The following is a 22500-nucleotide window of genomic DNA, read 5'->3' on the forward strand; positions in this document are numbered from 1 at the left end:
TCACACACCTACTCTCTCTCTCTATAGCCTTAACACACATCTATATAACATTAATCCGTGTACACAAGATGTAAAGAAATGGAGGGATGGGTCCTCTCTCTCTCTCTCTCTCTCTCTCTCTCTCTCTCTCTCTCTCTCTCCACACACTCACATAAATACACAACATTATTCCGTTTTGCCTAAACTGATTAAAGATGTATTGATTAGCAAAACGCAACAGTCAGTAGACTAACATTTCTCTCTCTCTCTCTCTCTCTCTCTCTCTCTCTCTCTCTCTCTACTCACTCACATAAATACACAACATTATTCCGTTTTGCCTAAACTGATTAAAGATATATTGATTAGCAAAACGCAACAGTCAGTAGACTAACATTTCTCTCTCTCTCTCTCTCTCTCTCTCTCTCTCTCTCTCTCTCTCTCTCTCTCTCTCTCTCTCTCTCTCTCTCTCTCTCTCATAAATACACAGCATTATTCCGTTTTGTCTAAACTGATTAAAGATGTATTGATTAACACAACGCAACAGTCAGTAGACTCTCTCTCTTCTCTCTCTCTCTCTCTCTCTCTCTCTCTCTCTCTCTCTCTGTAGGACCTCTTAACCTGAGCCAAACATTTCGGATCCCACGTCACGTTCTTTGCATCACCTTCATATTTTAGAATTCGTCCCTGCAGTCGTTTTGGCCACCGAGAAAGGAAACTATTGTTTTGTTTGTTGCCGAGAGGATATCATATAAAAGGCGGAAGTTGCAAATTGGTTGGCTAGAGATGATTCCACAATGAGAATGTCCCCGTATGTGGGGTAGTGTCGTCAGTGCACCTCATGCGGTGCACTGTAGACATTACTTAAGGTTCTTTGCAGCGTTCCTTCGGCCCGTAGATGCAACCCCCCCTGCATTCCTTTTACTGTACCTCCTTTCATATTCTCTTTCTTCCATCCTACTTTTCACCCTCTCCTAACAATTGATTCATAGTGCAATTGCGAGGTTTTCCTCCTGTTACACCTTTCAAAGCTTTTACTGTCAATTTCCGTTTCAGCGTTGATTGACCACATAGGTCCCAGTGCTTGGCTTTTGGCCTAAATTCTATATTCAGTGCCATTCGATTCAGTTCAATGAAATACATACAGAAATATATACAGAATCTTGATAAACCTACTTAATATGTTTCGAGTTGTATAATGACGAATTCTAGAAGATATCACTTCAGGAATTCGTCATTATACAACCAGAAATCTAATGGGTAGATTTATTAAGATAGATACTACTGTATATATATATATATATATATATATATATATATATATATATATATATATATATATATATATATATATATATATATATATATATATATATATATATATATATATATATATATATATATATATATATATATATATATATATATATATATATATATATATATATATATATATATATATATATATATATATTCCATATATATAATATATATATATATATATATATATTCCATGAAAGACGTCTTCACAAATAACTATATTTTTCAAGAGTTGAATCTAATATATTTTTCAAGAGGAAATATATTCACGAGTTCGTCATTATAAAACTAAATGCATATTGGGTAAATTTATAAAGATTCTTTGCCTATTTAATGAAACACATCTTCTCGAACCAGTTTACTTTTCAAGGGAGAAGGTTTCTACGAATTCGTCACTTATACGGTACAGTCAGAAACATGGAGAGGATTTATTATTAATGAGAATCCGTGCATATTTCATTAAAAAAAAATATCCACGAACTAATATTTGTCGCTTAGGACGTACTACAGCACGAAACAGAACTCCTTGCAAAAGGCGTTTTTACCCTCCGTTGCTGTTAGCCGATAACTTTTCGAGAAAGTGCGTTCTCTGTGTAGCCGACTGTTCTCGAGCTGTTCCACTTCCCAGAATGAGGGGAGGGGAGCCTCTCTCTCTCTCTCTCTCTCTCTCTCTCTCTCTCTCTCTCTCTCTCTCTCTCTCTCTCTCTCTAAATTCTCCTAGTTCTGATCCCGTTATAACCTTGGCAAAGTTTCTCTTTCTCTCTCTTTCTCTCTGGCAAAGTTACTCTCTCTCTCTCTCTCTCTCTCTCTCTCTCTCTCTCTCTGGCAAAGTTACTCTCTCTCTCTCTCTCTCTCTGTCTCTCTCTCTCTCTCTCTCTAAATTCTCCAAGTTAGCATCCCGTTATAATCATGGCAAAGTTACGCTCTCTCTCTCTCTCTCTCTCTCTCTCTCTCTCTCTCTTTAAATTCTCCTAGTTAGGATCCCTTTATTATTATGGCAAATCTCTCTCTCTCTCTCTCTCTCTCTCTCTCTGGAAAAGTTACTATCTCTCTCTCTCTCTCTCTCTCTCTCTCTCTCTCTCTCTCTCTCTCTCTCTCTCTAAATTCTCCTAGTTAGGATCCCGTTATAATCATATCAAAGTTACTCTCTCTCTCTCTCTCTCTCTCTCTCTCTCTCTCTCTCTCTCTCTCTCTCTCTCTCTCTCTCTCTCTCTCTCTCTCTCTCTCTCTCTCTCTCTCTCTCTCTGAAACAGTACAGCATTTGTTTGTGCTTTCTCGAACACCGTTGCTTCTCTTCGTCAGAGGAATTCCTCTGAAGTGTCTATGTGCGGGTTTCAGTGAATTATTTAAAGAGTTTTTTGTTTCAAAATACGTCTTTTTCCTCGTCCTATTCTCTTGTGAAAATAATTATGTCTTTAAAAATTATTTTACTGAGTGACTACGAAAGTCAGTTAAATTTAGTTCCAGTCTCAGAAGATAATTATTATTATTATTATTATTATTATTATTATTATTATTATTATTATTATTATTATTATTATTATTATTATTATTATATTATTTAAAATTATTTATTTTTATTATTATTATTATTATTATTATTATTATTATTATTATTAAATTATTATTTTATTATTTTATTAGAAGATAAACCACTATTTAGTTTTATTATTATTATTATTATTATTATTATTCAGAAGATAAACCACTATTTAGTTTCAGTATAGGATTATTATTATTATTATTATTATTATTATTATTATTATTATTATTATTATTATTATTATTATTATTATTCAGAAGATAAACCACTATTTAGTTTCAGTATAGGATTATTATTATTATTATTATTATTATTATTATTATTATTATTATTATTATTATTATTATTCAGAAGATAAACCACTATTTAGTTTCAGTATAGGATTATTATTATTATTATTATTATTATTATTATTATTATTATTATTATTCAGACCATTATTTAGTTTCAGTAAGATTAATTATTATTATTATTATTATTTTATTATTATTATTATTATTATTATTCAGAAGATTATTATTATTTAGTTTCAGTATATTATTATTATTATTATTATTATTATTATTATTATTATTATTATATAGGAAATACAGAAAGAAGAGATCAGTTATTAGAAAAGAAAAATGATAAATGAAAAGACAAGTAGATAAAAAGAAAGAATATAAATAAATTACCAAAATGCAAGGTGAATTCTATTAGGATAGCAATTCTTTGCATCTTTGCTTGACCTTTCAAGGTTCTAATTGCCAACATCCTCTGGGAGGAAGTAGGTACTTCAAGATGTCACATATCAGAACGGTCATATAAAATGTGAATTCTGCCTTTAGTAATATAGATACTAAAAGCAATTTTCTTAAAATGTTTGTCATATATTTCAGCAAAACGAACAAATTTTCGGGTATGCTCAGAGACATTCATAATGAGAGTTGGGGTATAAGTAAATTCTCCTATTTAGGATCCCGTTATGATTATCCCAAGGTCGAGCTCGCTCTCTCTCTCTCTCTCTCTCTCTCTCTCTCTCTCTCTCTCTCTCTCTCTCTCTAAGTTAAGTTCTAGTTAGGCTCCCGTTATAACCATGCCAAAGACAAGCTCCTTCTCTCTCTCTCTCTCTCTCTCTCTCTCTCTCTCTCTCTCTCTCTCTCTCTCTCTCTATAAGTTCTCCTAGTTAGGTTCCCGTTATAACCATGCCAAAGATAGCTCCTTTTCTTTCTCTCTCTCTCTCTCTCTCTCTCTCTCTCTCTCTCTCTCTCTCTCTCTCTCTCTCTCTAAGTTCTCCTAGTTAGGCTCCCGTTATAACCATGCCAAAGACAAGCTCCTCTCTCTCTCTCTCTCTCTCTCTCTCTCTCTCTCTCTCTCTCTCTCTCTCTCTCTCTCTCTCTCTCTACAAGTTCTCCTAGTTAGGCTCCCGTTATAACCATGCCAAAGCTACGTACCATTACAGAACGTTAGGTGACAACAGTTATTGTAAAGGAACGACGAACTTTGATAAGGCGTTCAACCAATTCTTTTTAGTTCTCCCTTTTTTTTTTCATCTCCGGAAACCTGAACCATTTTTTATCCTCTCAGGGGGAAGCTGCTTTCATTGATGTTTATGTGACACGTCCATTTTCATTCTGGGAACTTCAGGAGGATTGGGCAACTATTGTTGCGAACTCTTGCAATAACTGAGTAAAAGTATAACTATTTTCGTGTTCAGTGTAATGCTGTGGTTTGGGCATGTAAGAGCTTGGAATGTGCAGTGAGAGAGAGAGAGAGAGAGAGAGAGAGAGAGAGAGAGAGAGAGAGAGAGAGAGAGAGAGAGGAGGTCAACTGGATTTTTTGGGAAACTGATTCGAGTGGTTCCTACTGCTAATTAGTTTTGATAGCCAGTGAATGTATTCTCTCTCTCTCTCTCTCTCTCTCTCTCTCTCTCTCTCTCTCTCTCTCTCTCTCTCTCTCTCTCTCTCAACATACATATTATTGCCAAGTTGTATACCTTACAAGTATTCCCCGGTCTCAGGCCCGTCTTTTGTAACGAGTCTTGAGACGGCCTTATTGCTGTCTTCTTCACTGAATGAATGACATCACATAACCAACTTCCAATTCCCTATTACTGAAAGACCAAATAATATGACGGACATCACTCAAAGTCACTCCTGACGAAGCGTCACTCATCCTGAGTAGATGAAGACTCTCGCCCGGGTCCTTGTTGTAGAAGCTTCGAAAGCCTTCGGCGGGTTTCATTGCAACAATCAGCTTCTTCGCCTTCGTCGTGTTCTGTTGTGTGATCGGCGGGTTTCACTGGAATGGCTTCTTCGCCATCGTCGTCTTCTGTTGTACAATCGAATGCCAAGGGGACGATGGGACGTGTGGCTGACGACGAAAGGGTGATGGACGTTTTAATCAAGAGTTCGTTGAGTGGGCCTTAAACGGCATTGATACACCTCGGGCAATTCAATTTGCAGATGAATGCCTGAAGGTTCTTTTTAACTGTCTCGGCTGTGCGGACACTTACAGATGGTGTTTTGTTTTTATTTCTGAGCAAAGAGAGGTTTTTTGGGGTATTTTTTTTTTTAATATAGATTGGACAGTCCTGAGAGTGATTCATATCAGTCTGCTGATGCAATTTTTCTTTAAGAAGATAAAGAATAACATTCGTTATTTTTTGTAGGAGATATTTTTTCATTTTGTTAAGAAGAGAGGTTTTTGCTTTTTTTTTTTTAATAGAAATTGGCCAATCCCTTAAGGGATTCATATCTGTCTGCTGATGTAATGTTTGTATTTCATGAAGAAAGGACAGATAATATTTATATTTTGTAGGGATAAGTTACCCTTGTGAAGGCTTTAGAATTTTGTTTCAGTAGGTTGGTTTAGGATTATAATAATAATAATAATAATAATAATATAATAATAATAATAATAATAATAATAATAATATAAAATTATTATTATTATTATTATTATTATTATTATTATTATTATTATTATTATTATTATTATTATTATCCTATACCAGCCACTGAGTCAAAATTCTTCAGCTATCACAAGGTAAACTCATCCCTACATTTAATTTAATAATAATAATAATAATAATAATAATAATAATAATAATAATAATAATAATAATAATAATAATAATAATAACAAACTATATTTTTATGCAGCTCGGCTACAGACATATTTTAGATGTCTGCAGGATCATAGGATCTCCCAGTATCCTTCACATCATCCTTCACATTTTATTAGAGATCAGAAATCGTTTTCGCGTAACCTGCGTTCAGGTTCTCCTAGCGTTCAGTTTTAGTTTTGCGTTTAATTGAGCGTTTTAATCGAGTTATTTAGAGCGTGAGATATGACACGAAAGTTTGGTTGCAATAAATTTTTACGTGTGAGTTAATGATTTCATTAACTCCGGGTAATTTGTCGCTATTGGCCATCAGTCGACGCGTTCGTAACTTGTGTTGATAAGCAAATGAGAGGTGTTGGGAGATGCGTCTTCTAGCAGATACGTACATTCATACATACATACATACATACATACGCACATACATGCAGAACAGTATATCAAGTTTACCTCAATGAAAATACTCTCTCTCTCTCTCTCTCTCTCTCTCTCTCTCTCTCTCTCTCTCTCTCTCTCTCTCTCTCTCTCTCTCAGCAATATGTTAAATACATCATCAGAGCACACCAACACACACACACACACACACACACACACACACATATATATATATATATATATATATATATATATATATATATATATATATATATATATATATGTAGAATCTACTGGTCACTTTTACCAGACACATATGTAATTCTAATAGCCACAATGCCCTCTTAACTTCTCGAATTCTTCGCGCTTTTTGGATATGCTTGTAACTACGAAGCCGTGACATCCAAACCCAAGAAATTGAAGAGACTTGTGATTTGCCGGTCGCGGAGACGAACCCAGGTCACCTTAACCACAAGGAGGTCACGTTGCCGACCTGGCTACGAGAAGGATAAAAGTCTATTACCTGTCGTACATATATATACCTGTCGTTTTCAGATATATTTACCAGAGCTGGAATAGACCCATCCTCACCATCGTAGCCAATAATATATATATATATATATATATATATATATATATATATATATATATATATATATATATATATATATATATATATATATATATATATATATGCATCATGTCAAAAGATTTTTTCTAACAGCTTGTATAAACAATATGCAGTATACAATCATCAGTGTGAGGCGTTTTTATCTCATAGTTTTGAGACACCTTCTGGTGATATATTCAAATTTATTCCTGCTTTCTCTTTATTATTACCAATGTTTCCATCGTAATTGATTTTTAATGACTATCGATACGTGACAGATATTGTCAGATCTGTCAAGTGATGAATATTTTAGACAAATAAAAAGGAAGTAAGATTTCTGACGGATAATGATATTGGTATTCGAATATGAATATTTACTTAAGAAGATAAACTTTTTTGTTTTTCTATTGAAGAAATTGGCTCCTGAACTTAATCTGTATATCATATAAAGCAGTTTGTATCTGTATATCTTTACTGTATGTTGCGACATTCAACAGATAATAAACGCCTCTTTCACCACTAGTCCCCTTAGAGAGAGAGAGAGAGAGAGAGAGAGAGAGAGAGAGAGAGAGAGAGAGAGAGAGAATAAATGAAATGGGACTGACTGATTGAGTTAACTTATATGACGAAGTGGCGTCGAAAATAAAGAAAAATATGAGAGAGAAAGAGAGAGAGAGAGAGAGAGAGAGAGAGAGAGAGAGAGAGAGAGAGAGAGAGAGAGAGAGTGAGAGAGGGTGGAATGGGACTGATTTGATTGATTTCGCTTATGAGGCGAAGTGGCGTCGAAAAAAAGAAAAATATGAGAGAGAGAGAGAGAGAGAGAGAGAGAGAGAGAGAGAGAGAGAGAATAAAATGGGACTGACTGATTGATTTAACTTATATGACGAAGTGGCGTCGAAAATAAAGAAAAATATGAGAGAGAGAGAGAGAGAGAGAGAGAGAGAGAGAGAGAGAGAGAGAGAGAGAGAGAGATTTATTAGTATGAACAGTTTGGTAATATTGTAAGCAGAGAGAAGCTCCCTTGGTCGGCGTTTCGGAACGAATCGTAGCATCTCTGAGATGAGACTTCTCGTCTCGACACTTTTATGTTACCGCCATTCTTTACGGTACTGGTGCTGTAGTCTTTAATGAACAATATTTTTTTGTGTCATACTAAAGAATATACAAAAAATGGTGTATTTAATGCCGTGTTTATAAAGTTGGATTTGATAATTGGAGCTAATATACATGTATAATAGACACTTAATTCATTGCCTTTTTATAAGAATAACTATTTAATTCACATTTAAGTTTAAAACAAGCCCTCTCTTTTGCTTTTGCATGTCTTAAAATCATATCTTAGAATCATGTATTAAAATCATGTCTTAGAATAATGACTTAAAATCTTAAGTGTCAGGAATATTAAGAAAAAACGCATCGCATGTAAAATTCAAAAACAGCCACCCCTTTTGTTTTTGCATGTCTATAAGTTCGTGTCTTAGAATCATGTCTTATAATCATGTCTTAGAATCATGTCTTAAAATATGAAATGTCACGACTATTAAAAAATTTATATACCGGAGAGTTGAAAAACAAGCACTCTCTTTTCTTTAGCATGTCTATTAAATCATGTCTTAGAATTATGTCTAAGAACCATGTCTTAAAATCTTAAATGTCACTGCTACTAATAAAACGCATTGCATTTAAAATTCCTGTTAAAGTAACTGAGAGTTCAAAAGTAAGCACCCCTCTTGGCATGTCTTAAAATCATGTCTTAGAATCATGCCTTAAATTTTTAAATGCCACTACTACAAATAAAATGCATTGTATTTAAAATTCCTATTAAAAGACTGAGAATTAAAAAACAAGCAACCCCTTTGTTTTTGCATGTCTTAAAATCTGAAACGTAGCGACTGTTAATAAAACGCATTCCCATTTAAAATTCCTGTTGAAGAAGCTGAAAGTATAAAAACAAGCATGCTTATAATCAGTCTTAGAATCGTTAGAATCGTGTCTTAAAATTGTTTTAGAATCATTATAATCATGTCTTAAAATCATGTTTTAGAATCATTATAATCATGTCTTAGAATCGTTATAATCATGTCTTAAAATCAAGTCTTAGAATCATTAGAATTAAGTCTTATAATCATGTCTTATAATCACGAATTAAAATAATGTCTTATAATCATGTTTTAAAGTGATGCCTTAGAATCCTGTCTTAGAATCATGTCTGAAAATCATATCTTAAAATCATGTCTTATAATCATGTCTTATAATTATGTCTTAAAAGCACGTCTTGGAATCATGTCTTAGAATCATGTTCTATCTTTAAAATCACGCCTTAAAATCTTAACTGTCACGGCCATAAATAAAACCGCTTGAGAGGTTTATTTAGCAGCGTAAGCTGAGAATCAGAATATGACCCAAAACCATGTCTTTAAATCATCTTTTATAATCATGTCTTATAAACATGTCTTAGAGTATCAAAACATGGCCGTTCATCTGAAGAGGTTTCGTGTTCTCATCAACTGGGCCTTTTGTCTGGGCTCTCGGATCAACAGCAAATATTTTGATTTTCGCAGATAAGTTTAAGGTCGGGTTAAGGACCTTCTTTCCTCTGTAGAGAGCTGTAGAGAGACCGTTTGGATACTCTATAGAGAGACCATTTGGAGACTCGGTAGAGAGACCGTTTGAAGACTATAGAGAGACCATTTGGAGACTATAGAGAGATCGTTTGGAGACTCTGTAGACATAGAGACCGTTTGGAGACTATAGACACAGAGACCGTTTGGAGACTGTAGAGAGACCGTTTGGAGACTCTATAGACAAAGAGACCGTTTGGAGACTCTATAGACAAAGAGACCGTTTGGAGACTCTATAGACAAAGAGACCGTTTGGAAACTCTGTAGACATAGAGACCGTTTGGAGACTATAGACACAGAGACCGTTTGGAGACTCTGTAGAAATAGAGATAATTTGGAGACTCTACAGACATAGAGACCGTTTGGAGATTCTGTAGACATAGAGACCGTGTGGAGACTATAGACCGTTTGGAGACTCTATAGAAATAGAGGCCATTTGGAGACTCTATAGACATAGAGACCGTTTGGAGACTATAATAGAGACCTTTTGGAGACTATAGACACAGAGACCGTTTGGAGACTGTAGAGAGACCGTTTGGAGACTGTAGAAATAGAGATAATTTGGAGACTCTATAGACATAGAGACCGTTTGGAGACTTTGTAAACATAGAGACCGTTTGGAGACTACAGACACAGAGACCGTTTGGAGACAGTAGACAGACCGTTTGGAGACTCTATAGCGAGATCTTTTGGAGACTATATACATAGAGACCGTTTGGAGACTATAGCGAAACCGTTTGGAGGTTCTATAGGCATAGAGACCGTTTGGAGATTCTATAGACACAGAGACCGTTTGGAGATTCTATAGACACAGAGACCGTTTGGAGACTGTAGAGAGACCATTTGGAGACTGTAGAGAGACCGTTTGGAGACTCTATAGCGAGACCGTTGGGAGACTCTATAGCGAGACCATTTGGAGACTCTTTAGACATAGAGACCGTTTGGAGACTCTATAGCGAGACCGTTTTGGAGACTCTATAGCGAGACCGTTTGGAGACTCTATAGCGAGACCATTTGGAGACTCTTTAGACATAGAGACCGTTTGGAGATTGTAGAGAGGCCGTTTGGAGAAGTCTATGGAAACCATTTGGAGACTCCATAGAGACCGTTTGGAGACTGTAGGCGGACCCTTTGGAGACTATAGAGACCGTTTGGAGACTGTAGGTGGACCGTTTGAGAATGTTGAGAGACCGGTTGAAGACCTAGTGTCAAGAGAACTGATTGAGCAATAGAATGTTGTTACGTATTACACACACACACATATATATATACACATATATATATATATATATAAATATATATATATATATATATATATATATGTGTGTGTGTGTGTGTGTGTGTGTGTGTGTGTGTGTGTGTGTGTAGGCTATGTATCTAGGCTGCTCTCAGCCAGTCAACCCACTTCTGAATGTTTACCAGCGCCAGGTTAGGTGTAAACAAAGAACATGCGTCTAACGTTCTCACCACCAGAGATTTACCGAGAATAATAGGCCTCTATCCCTCTAGCGTCACACTTAAACGGGAAAGAATACGGGAAAGAATACATAAAATATTCTCAAGTACAAAGGGAAAGATACCATAGTCTGAAGTCTAGCGAGAAAGCCAGGACGCTGCTCTTTCGACCTGAATGGCGAGACTTCAAAGGTCTACGTGTGATTTATTTCTGTTCCAGTGGGAAAGCTTTCCCGTGTAGTGGGTGGGATTACCTTTGAAAAGAGGGATTGGGATTGATGCTAAGAGGGAGGTTTAAGAAGAAGTGGGAGGATAATGCTGGAGAGAGAGAGAGAGAGAGAGAGAGAGAGAGAGAGAGAGAGAGAGAGAGAGAGGTGTTGTGTATGGAATTGCTGTAGGCCGATTTGCACGGTTTGACCGTTGCAGATAAATCATTTCCTGTGGGAAGGTCGTCTGTCCATTGTGAGGAGATTGGTGGTCACACACACACACACACACGCGCGCGCGGATTGAGAGAGAGAGAGAGAGAGAGAAATTTGTTACTATGGTCAGTTTTATAGTACTGTTGTGCACATACGTGTATCATGCTTAGAGTGCCGGTATACAATTCGCCGAAGTAGAATTTTCGCCTAAACTTTTGTCAGGACTGAAATATAAAACCTTTAATTACTGCTAAAAATAAATATGTGGCATGCAATATCAAATTATAATATTGAAAATGTTATTATTTCCTTTTGAAAATCTATAAAGGTCATATGAAAAAATAAATAAATAGTCCTTTACATATACAAAGTTCAAATGGTACTATCATGCCGTCAAAATTTTTGTGACCTAACCAAATGAAGACATAAATGTCAGATTTAATCTCAGACAAATTTCGCCCAAACCTCCATTGCTATAACTGTAATATACAAGGACTTCAGGTCATGAGGCCCAGACTGTTCAGGGCGACAGTCTTAACCCTGAAATAACACTCGAATGACTTTTATTTATTTGCCGAGAGTATCATTCCCTGAGGGCAGCTTTCATCACTGTGCAACGACAGTCAGAATGTGTGGTCAATTGCTCGCTTGTTGCAGATGAGGGGGGCGGGAAGGAAAGGGGGTAGAGATCAATTTCACATTTCATTCTTTAGTGACTTCATCATCAGTCTATCGTATAATTTATCTTGTGGAATTTAATATGTAGTACGTGCTAGCGAGGCTTGAACGTGGTGGTGTTCCTCCGCGTGTCGCCTGACGATTTAAAGACTGATATCAAATGCGGTGTTTACTGGTGCCAGACACTCAGGCGCTTTGATAAATGGTTTGAGGGTACTTTAGGAGTCAAGGTTTAGGTAATATATCTTGTGGATTCGGTGGGGCGTGTCTGTGAGGGAATTCAGGAAAGGAATTCCGCACCGATTTCGTTGGAAATAACGCAGTGAATAACAAGCAAATATATCGGTCTAGATTTCCGGGGTACGCCATCTCATTGAAGCTAAAGTTGCCTTGAAATGTCGCTGAAGCCATAATTTGAAATGTCATTGTCATTTCTTGAAAGATACGCGTGCAACATTCAGGAGAGCGAATTTCAGGAAAGTAATGTTACACTGATTTCATTGAAAACAACGTAGTGAATAATACGCAAAAAATAATCGGTCTAGATTTTCGTAGTACTACCATAGCGAAGCCGCAGTTTGAAACCTATGGCTGCATTTGCATCATTTTAGGAGACTAGGTGTTAATAAATTAGCTGACATTGCAGATTAAAATTGCATTTTAGATAATCACGAATCGCCTTGCTTCCAGAATCCTAGATTCGGAAACGCAGGACTAGAAGAAGGGACTCGAATGAAGACGTGTGAATTGTGAAACCGAAGATGGCGGGAAACGATTCGGACAAGTAATGAACTCTGTATGCCCAAGCGCTCGTTGCTAATTTCATCTTGGCTGCCTTGTTGTCTTAAGCTCTTAAAGGAAGAAGAGAAGGGGCCACGTTACGTGTATTTACGTACTCTTTTTTGCCTCTCTCTCTCTCTCTCTCTCTCTCTCTCTCTCTCTCTCTCTGTTCGGCACTGAACGAACCTCCTCCGTCCGACATCGATATTGGCAATGATATAAGGCAAACACGAGCGATACTCAGCTGACGGGATTTGCTTTACTACGTCAACAAACACACTTTACGCACGTGCGTCTGTCTCTGTTTGTCTGTCTGTCTGTATGTCTGTATGGCTGTTTGTTGATCGGTTTCGGCTGTACACTGTATCTGCTGTCGGCGCTGGAATCACTTAAGGAGATCGGCCATGGCTGCGCTTTTTTTAAATGTAGAACTTCGATGTGGTATCTATCTGACTTTCGAGTCTCTCTCTCTCTCTCTCTCTCTCTCTCTCTCTCTCTCTCTCTCTCTCTCTCTCTCTGTACACCTTGGGGGAGGGACCGGTAATAGTAGTGGGTTTATCCGCGTTTTTATAAAACTATTTTTTTATGCAATATCTGCCTGACTTTCCCAGTGCTTTTCTCTCTCTCTCTCTCTCTCTCTCTCTCTCTCTCTCTCTCTCTCTCTCTCTCTCTCTCTCTCTCTTATTTATAGAAAATATATTATACATATGTATATAAATATAAGTATAAATATATATATATATATATGTATATATATGCATATATACTTATATATATATATATATTATATATCTATAGTATATATATACATATATATGTATCCACATCTAATCTATATTTATCTATACACTTAAATATGTCTCACCATCTCTGTCTCTCTTTGTCCGTCGAAAGCGCGACCTCAAGTGAGACTTCTTAGCGAAAGAGATTGATGAACAACCTTAGTAAACAAACAAGTGAATGTTTGTGGGCGTTCCGCCCCCCCCCCCACTTCCCACTCAAGAGACCCTGTTATTTGTATACATTTTAAGTGGCAAAACAAAATGGGACGTGCCAAAGAATGTCACCTTTTTGTATAGCTCAAGTTCGAAGACGAAACGAAAATGAGAAATTATATTTTTTTGTATGGAGGCACATAGTTAGGGAAGAGAATTCCGAAGCTTGGGTGGCCCCTCTGAGGAATTTCTCTCTCGTGATGAAGCTGTTTTGATGAATGATGAATTCGTTGTCATTGGCATGATTTGAACGTGATGACAAGATGATGGTGTAATTATTTTTGTTCAATTTGAATCTATCTCTCTCATTATTATTATTATTATTATTATTATTATTATTATTATTATTATTATTATTATTATTATTATTATTATTATTACTACTATTATGATGGAACAAGCCCACAAGGGGGCCATTGACTTTTGAAATTCAAGCTTCCGAAGAACATTACGGTGTTCATTCGAAAAAAGTAAAAGAAGATAATAGGAAATACAAAAAAAAGAGATCAGTTAACAGAAAAGAGAAAGAAATTAATCGACAAATAGATAAAAATATTTATAAGTGATTAAACAACAAAATTCCATCTGTCAATCGGGCATGGAGTCAGTTGGCGTGGAACTAGATTTCAATTGTAAAATTCACGAATTCACAAAACTGAAAATGAATTGAATTTTTATTTCAAACGTTCGTGAACTGCCGCTGCAGTGGAATTGCAAAGCGAGATCTTTTGCACGTAAATTGAAAATATACATTGGATGGCGTATAACGACGCCATTATGAATAAAACATGAGTTTTAATGTGGCCAGGGTTTCATGCCACTTTCGTTCCGTTCTTGTTTGGTTTGAATGTCATTGTGAATACATTCTTGAGAACAGCATGAATTCTAAAGGCTATAAGAATTTATAAAGTGCAGTGATAAAGCAGATTTATTTATTTGTTTATTTTACTGCTTTTTTTAAAGCTAGAAAAACAGTATTTCTACCGACTGTAGGACCTATTCTCCTTCACATATTGCACAGCAAATCTTAGATAACTTTTTTTTTTTTAAAGTTAAATATACCTTAGTTTAACCAGACCACTGAGCTGATTAACAGCTCTCCTAGGACTGGCCCGAAGGATTAGACTTATTTTACGTGGCTAAGAACCAACTGGTTACCTAGCAACGGGACCTACAGCTTATTGTGGAATCCGAACCACATTATGACGAGAAATGAATTTCTATCACCAGAAATAAATTCCTCTAAATCTTTTTTTTTTTTTTTCAGAATGAATACCTCGTAAGGGGGTAGTGTCGTCAGTGCACCTCACAAGTTGCAACCCCTTTCATTCCTTTCACATTACCTCCGTTCATATTCTCTTCCTTCCATCGACCCTCTCCTGTTATACCTTTCAAACCTTCTTACTGTCAATTTCCCTTTCAGCGCTGAATGACCTCATAGGTCCCAGCGCTTCGCCTTTGGCCTCAATTCTATATTCCAGTTCCAATTTATATTCCAGAATTAGTAAAGCTCATTAATTATCTCTTGACTTCAGGTCTTCAAACCAACCGTCATTTGCACCCTTTGAATATTTAGTGTTATTAGTTTAGTGGAAGAAGCCATTGCTTCCCAAAGCAGCTGGACAGTAACTAAGCTGAAAGTAAAGGAAGCCACTCGATTTGATCAACCAATCGTCACCCTCGCTACTAAACTCTTGCATTTTCTCTCCTCTTCCGTGTTCTGGAGATTCTGAACCTCTGCAGGGTCTTGTTCTTCAACGCGAGTTTTTCTTCCTGTGTCATATGCCCAGGTGCATATTTAGTTGGAGGTTTAACAAAGATTAAATTGGATATTATTCCGGGAGGACTTCTTAACTCAAGGGTGAGTCTGTGTGTCTTTATATATATATATATATATATATATATATATATATATATATATATATATATATATATATATATATATATATATATATATATATATATATATATATATATTTATATATATATATATATATATATATATTATATATATATATAAATATTGATATACAAATATATATATATATAAATATATATATATACATATATATATATATATACATATATATGTGTGTATGTATATACGAAATAACCATAGACCCATTGCCATCAGTCTCCTTTCTCATTTTCTGTGCATTTTTCCCTCGCACGTGAAAGATATGCAGATTTTTAAAATAAATTTCAATCATATGAATATTCCTTACAATACAATCAAAATCCTGCGGCAGGATGACATTAAAATTAATGAAACCCTTTTTGCTTTTAGCTACCCTAATACTACCGGTTTTGTGATCACTAATAACTATTTAGGTTTGACGGGAAAAAAAAAGTCTGTCCCAGAGAGATACCGAACACGACGATTGGTTAAAATAAGCGCATCAGAATTCAGTCATTTTTCATTCATAAAACCTCTACCAGCCGCAGCATAAACTGAGAAGCATTACGAATCGTTGATGGAAGTACAAGTCCTTTGAAAGAGGTCAGACACCTGAAGATCCTGTAATTAATCGTATCTGAAGGATCATAACTTTTGAGACCCTATTTTGGAGGAGATTGATATTCCTTATCATCGGGGGTGGGGGGGAGTGGGTGTTAGTAGGAGCCTTCATTTTGTCTTCATTGTACCCTGCTTTACAGTGTTTAATACACACATACACACGCACACACACACACACACACACACACACACACACATATATATATATATATATATATATATATATATATATATATATATATATATATATATAGATAGATAGATAGATAGATAGATAGATAGTAGATAAACAGATAGATATATTATATATGTATAATATATATAGATATATATTATATATATAAATATATATATATATATATATATATATATATATATATATATATATATATAGAGAGAGAGAGAGAGAGAGAGAGAGAGAGAGAGAGAGAAACCTATGGAATAAAATACGGACACTCTCCCGCGCCGTCAGTTTCATTAGCGACACTCCATATACTTCCCTCACGGAGTAAAAAAAAAAAAAACAATCGAAATATGCCAAGGAATGGCCCCCCCCTAGAATTAAAAAGCTCAAAAGGATTCCTCTTGAAAGCTTAAACTTTCCTTTGGTAGTTGTAGAATTCAATTAACTTTCTAATGGAAGAGGATTGTAGCGGAAGGCCCATTCGGTTGTCGAACGGGACATTTAAAGGAGAGAGAGAGAGAGAGAGAGAGAGAGAGAGAGAGAGAGAGAGAGAGAGAGAGAGAGAGTCACTGTACCCTGATTGTACAGCATTTAAACATACCTTCGGGAGAGAGAGAGAGAGTCATTGTATCTTGCTTTTACAGAGTTCAACAATAATTTCAAGAGAGAGAGAGAGAGAGAGAGAGAGAAAGTCACTGTATCCTACTTTTACATAGTTTAACATTAATTTGAAGAGAGAGAGAGAGAGAGAGAGAGAGAGAGAGAGAGAGAGAGAGAGAGTCTTAGGAAAATACATGAGCCTGCAAGGGGTAGGGCCATGAGTGCACCTCACACGGTGCACTGCAGACATTACTTGAAGTTCTTTGCAGCGTCCCTTCGGCCCTTAGCTGCAACCCGGTTCAGTCCTTTTTACTGTACCTCCGTTTACATTCTCTTTCCTCCATCTTACTTTCCAGCCTATCTTAACAATCATTTCGTAGTGCAAATGGAAAAGGTCTTCCTTCTGTTACACCTTTCAATCCTTACACTCTCATTTCCCTTTCGCGCTGAATGACCTCATAGGTCCCAGCTTGCTTGGCCTTTGGCCTTAATGTTGATATTCCAGTTGTTAAATATACGTAAGAATAAGACGTTTTTATCCTTAAATTTTATATTCCAATTCCAAAACGTAAGAATAAGACATTTTCATGCTTAAATTCTATATTCTAAAAACAAAACGCAAGAATAAGATATTTTTATCTCTAAATTTTGTATTCCAATTCCAATTCCAAAACGCAAGAATAAGATATTTTTATCTTTAAATTTTATATTCCAATTCCAAGTCCAAAACGCAAGAATAAGATATTTTTATCTCTAAATTTTATATTCCAATTCCAATTCCAAAACGCAAGAATAAGACATTTTTATCCTTAAATTTTATACTCCAATTCCAATTCCAAAACGCAAGAATAAGACATTTTTATCCTTAAATTTTATACTCCAATTCCAATTCCAAAACGTAAGAATAAGACATTTTTATCCTAAAATTTTATATTCCAATTCCAATTCCAAAACGCAAGAATAAGATATTTTATCCTAAATTTTATATTCCTATTCCAGCTCGAAAACGTAGGAATAAAACATTCTTATCCTTCAATTTTATACTCCAATTTCAGTTCCAAAAGGTAAGAATAAGGCATTTTTATCCTTAAATTTTATACTCCAATTCCAGATCCAAAAGGTAAGAATAAGGTATTTTTATACTTAAACTTTATACTCCAATTCCAAGTCCATAACGTAAGAATAAGACATTTTTATCCTTAAATTTTATATTCCAAATCCAGTTCCAAAACGCAAGAATAAGATATTTTTATCCTTAAATTTTATATTCCTATTCCAACTCGAAAACGTAGGAATAAAACATTTTTATCCTTAAATTCTATACTCCAATTCCATTTCCAAAACGTAAGAATAAGGCTTTTTATCCTTAGATTTCATACTCCAATTCCAATTCCGAAAGGTATGAATAAGGCATTTTTATCCTTAAATTTTATACTCCACTTCCAATTCCAAAACGTAAAAATAAGACGTTTTTATCCAAAAAGGTGGAACATGTTTTTGATGACGAAATCAACAGAAAGTAAATGTTTCTCGAATCTACGAAAAAATCTTAACCGAGAAGCGAGCTTCAGTAACCCATTGAACAATTCATTTATGGAGGAATGGAATATTTTCCTTGCATCTACGAGAGAATCTTAATCGCCAAGAAAGTGTAAGTAACCTGTCGAATATTTCCTTTATCACGAAATTAACAGAAAGTAAATTTTTTTATATTTGCAAAAAAAAAAAACTTCATAGCAAGAAAGTGTAAGTAATCTATTGAATTTTTCCTTTATGACGAATTGAACAGAAAGTATATTTTTCTTATATCTAAAAAAAAAAAACTTTATCGCCAAGAAAGTGTAAGTAACCTATTGAATATTTCCTTTATGGCTAAATTAACATAAATTATATTTTTTTTATATCTGTGAAAAATATTTCCTTTATGACGAAATTAACAGAAAGTAAATTTTTTTTATATCTGCGAAAAAAAAAAAAACTATCGACGAGCGAACGTAACCTCTCGTTCGTCTGTCGCCTTTTCGTTTTCGTTCCCGAGCGAGTTCCATCGCTCGCAGTTGCGTCTTAAGATTTGGCTTCGATAAACATCGGGCGAGATCGGAATTGCCTCGGTTTTCCAAGTCGGAATTGCCGAAGTTAAACTCGCTGTCGTCTTTTTACGGCTCGGTAAACCAGATAGCAATACCCTGTGGTCTGGAATTGGTAAACTGTGTGCGTTTTATGCAGGGGTTCCTTGGTAGTTAATATCTGTCGAATTGTTAGATGTATGTAAATTAGGGATATATATATATATATATATATATATATATATATATATATATATATATATATATATATATATATATATATATATATATATATATATATATATATATATATGTATATATGTGTATGTATAACTGAATCACGAAAATATGGAACGTGATGAATATATAAATAAAGATAAAATCCATGAAGGAAAGGACCTAGCGTCGAAAGGCCTCGCAGCACTCCAGTGTTTCCGTTTCCTTCGTTGATTTTATCTTTTTTATATCATATATATATATATATATATATATATATATATATATATATATATATATATATATATATATATATATATATATATATATATATATATATATATATATATATATATATATATATATATATATATATATATATATATATATATATATATATATATATGTGTGTGTTTGTGTATGTATATATATATATGTATGTATATATTTATAAATATACATACATACATACATACATACATATAAATTGAGTTTGTTACACGGGTCTTTATTTCGTGTATAGATGTATACTCTCAGCAATCACGTATGATATACTAGCTAGGTTTTCAAGGTAAATCATGGTAATCAAAGTTCACAGGTTTTTTTGTGAAAAATTGTCTCAAGTTTACTCACTTTTTTGCAGTCAGTGAGTTACAAACCTCAAGCTTAGCAAAATTCCTCTTATCTGTGACATGACTTCCTAAGTTTATACCTTACTGTCTTTTATGCAACACATTTTTTTTAAACTTGCAAAACTTCTCCAGTCGTCATGTCAGTCTCAAATGTCGTTTCTTTCATCAGAAAAAAGGTCGTTGCCTCTCGCAGACCTTTTGGCTTCACGAAAGATTCATGCAAGCAAATATTTACAGAATCATTCTCCGGGTCACGTCTTATTGGTCCTACACTTCCCATCACTTATGATGGGAGATTCTGTTTCTTTCTTATCGACGCACAAATAACTGTTTCAGAATCTCACGTTTTAGAATCGTTAGCATCATGTCTTAAAGTCATGTTTTAGAATCAGTATAATCATGTCTTAGAATCGTTAGAATCATGCCTTAAAGTCATGCTTTAGAATCATTATAATCATGTCTTAGAATCGTTAGAATCATCTTAAAGTCATGCTTTAGAATCATTATAATCATGTCTTAGAATTGTTAAAATCGTGTCATAGAATCATTAGAATTAAGTCCTATAATCATGTCTTATAATCATGTATTAAAATCGTGTCTTAGAATCATGTCTTAAAATGTCTTATAATCATCTTTTTAAGATTTTTCTGAAGAAAAGGATTCTCTTAGTGGGAGATTCCTGTGTGATTCTTTACTTATCCCCAACACAGAAATAACTGTTTCGGAATCTCATGTCTTATAATCATGTCTTAGAATCGTTAGAATCATGTCTTAAAACCATCTTTTAGATTCATTATAATCATGTCTTGGAATTATTAGAAGTAAGTCTTATGACCATGTCTTATAATCATGTATTAAAATTGTGTCTTAGAATCATGTCTTAAAGTCATGTTTAGAATCTTGGCATCCTGCCTTAGAACCATATCTTAAAATCATATCTTAAGATTTTGCTGAGAGAAAGGACTCTCTTAGTGGGAGATTCTAGTAAGATTCTTTCCTTATCCCCGACACAAATAACTGTTTCGGAATCCTATGTGTGGAGACATGTTCTTCCTTCGGAGATTTCACAGGATTTGCCTCCTTAGAGTCCTAGCTAAGTCCTTTTTGTCTTGATTGACTAAGGGGGGGGAGGGTCCTACGTCCTTTGAAACTTTGCCAAGAGTCGCATCCAGGAGGAAAGACGAGGTCATGACAGGTCAAGAATGTGTATTTGGGAAATGGGAATCTTGATTGTACATTGGACTTAGTTAATTTCTTTGTGAATTTCAATTTTTATTTTATTTATCTTTTTTAGTATATTTTATGTTTGCTTCTTGATTTTGTACTTTTATTGCTTTACATTCTTTTAAACAAACAAGCTGCCAAAATTATTATTATTATTATTATTATTATTATTATTATTATTATTATTATTATTATTATTATTATTATTATTATACCAACAACATTTGCACCATTTGTAAATGAAAAATGAAAATGAAAATCATCAATGATGACGGCTAACCGGAAAAGTAATGATTATTGTATTGTTTGCCATGATAATGATGATGATGACGATGGCAGTGATAGTGAAATTCACTGTAATGAATTACATCTGAATCGCCTTCTTTATTAGTGAAGATTCTTCAGACGATTTTGGAAATCATTTAATCAGTATATGAAAGTGTAATCCCTCTTCAGTTATGAAATGAATTGAATATAGAATTTAGGCCAAAAATAAAACCGGGAAAATGAAGGTCATTCAGCGCTGAAACAGAAATTGAAAATAAGAAGGTTTGAAAGGTGTAACAGGAGGAAGACCTCGCAGTTGCACTATGAATCAACTGTTAGGACAGGGTGGAAACTAAGATGGAAGAAAAAGAATATGAAAGGAGGTACAGTAAAAGGAACGAAAGGGGTTGCAGCTAGGGTTCGAAGGTGCGTTCACTGACGGCATTACTCCCCCACGGGGCTCTTCAGTTTTGTCTTTTGAAGTATAAATCATTAAATCTGGAAAAGCTTTCGTCTAATCAAGCATTAGCCAAAATAATATTGCTTTTGCCTTCCAAATATATGTTGACGTGTTATCATTCCTGACGCATTTCGTTATATGCGGATGTGACGTCATGTTCATTCAAGGTCATCTGTTTCATTAACTACAGCAATGGAGTTATAGTAGCCGCCATTGAAGGCTGTAATATACATTGACAGATTTACGCTATGAAGCTTTGGAATTTTCTACCTGTCTCTTGATTTCTTCAGATCTGACTCTTTCGTTCACAGTCATAATGCACTACAGTAAAACATGTTGCAACCACGCGTCGGCAACTAATCGTATACATATCACAGACATGTTGACAACAAGATGGCGATTGAAAGCGGAGAATGACTCTTTAGGCAGATGAAGAATAATAGGCTGAGGCTCAG

At 34.8% G+C, this 22500-nt stretch overlaps 1 protein-coding gene across 3 annotated transcripts in view; it reads left to right on the plus strand.

Annotated features, from left to right (window-relative positions):
* The window catches only part of LOC136847338 (uncharacterized), a 290868-nt gene that overhangs the window by 156024 nt on the left and 112344 nt on the right, over window positions 1–22500 (plus strand). The gene's annotated exons all lie outside the window — the stretch shown is intronic.

This window comes from Macrobrachium rosenbergii, chromosome 16 (assembly GCF_040412425.1).
Source record: "Macrobrachium rosenbergii isolate ZJJX-2024 chromosome 16, ASM4041242v1, whole genome shotgun sequence".
Lineage (NCBI taxonomy): Eukaryota > Metazoa > Arthropoda > Malacostraca > Decapoda > Palaemonidae > Macrobrachium > Macrobrachium rosenbergii.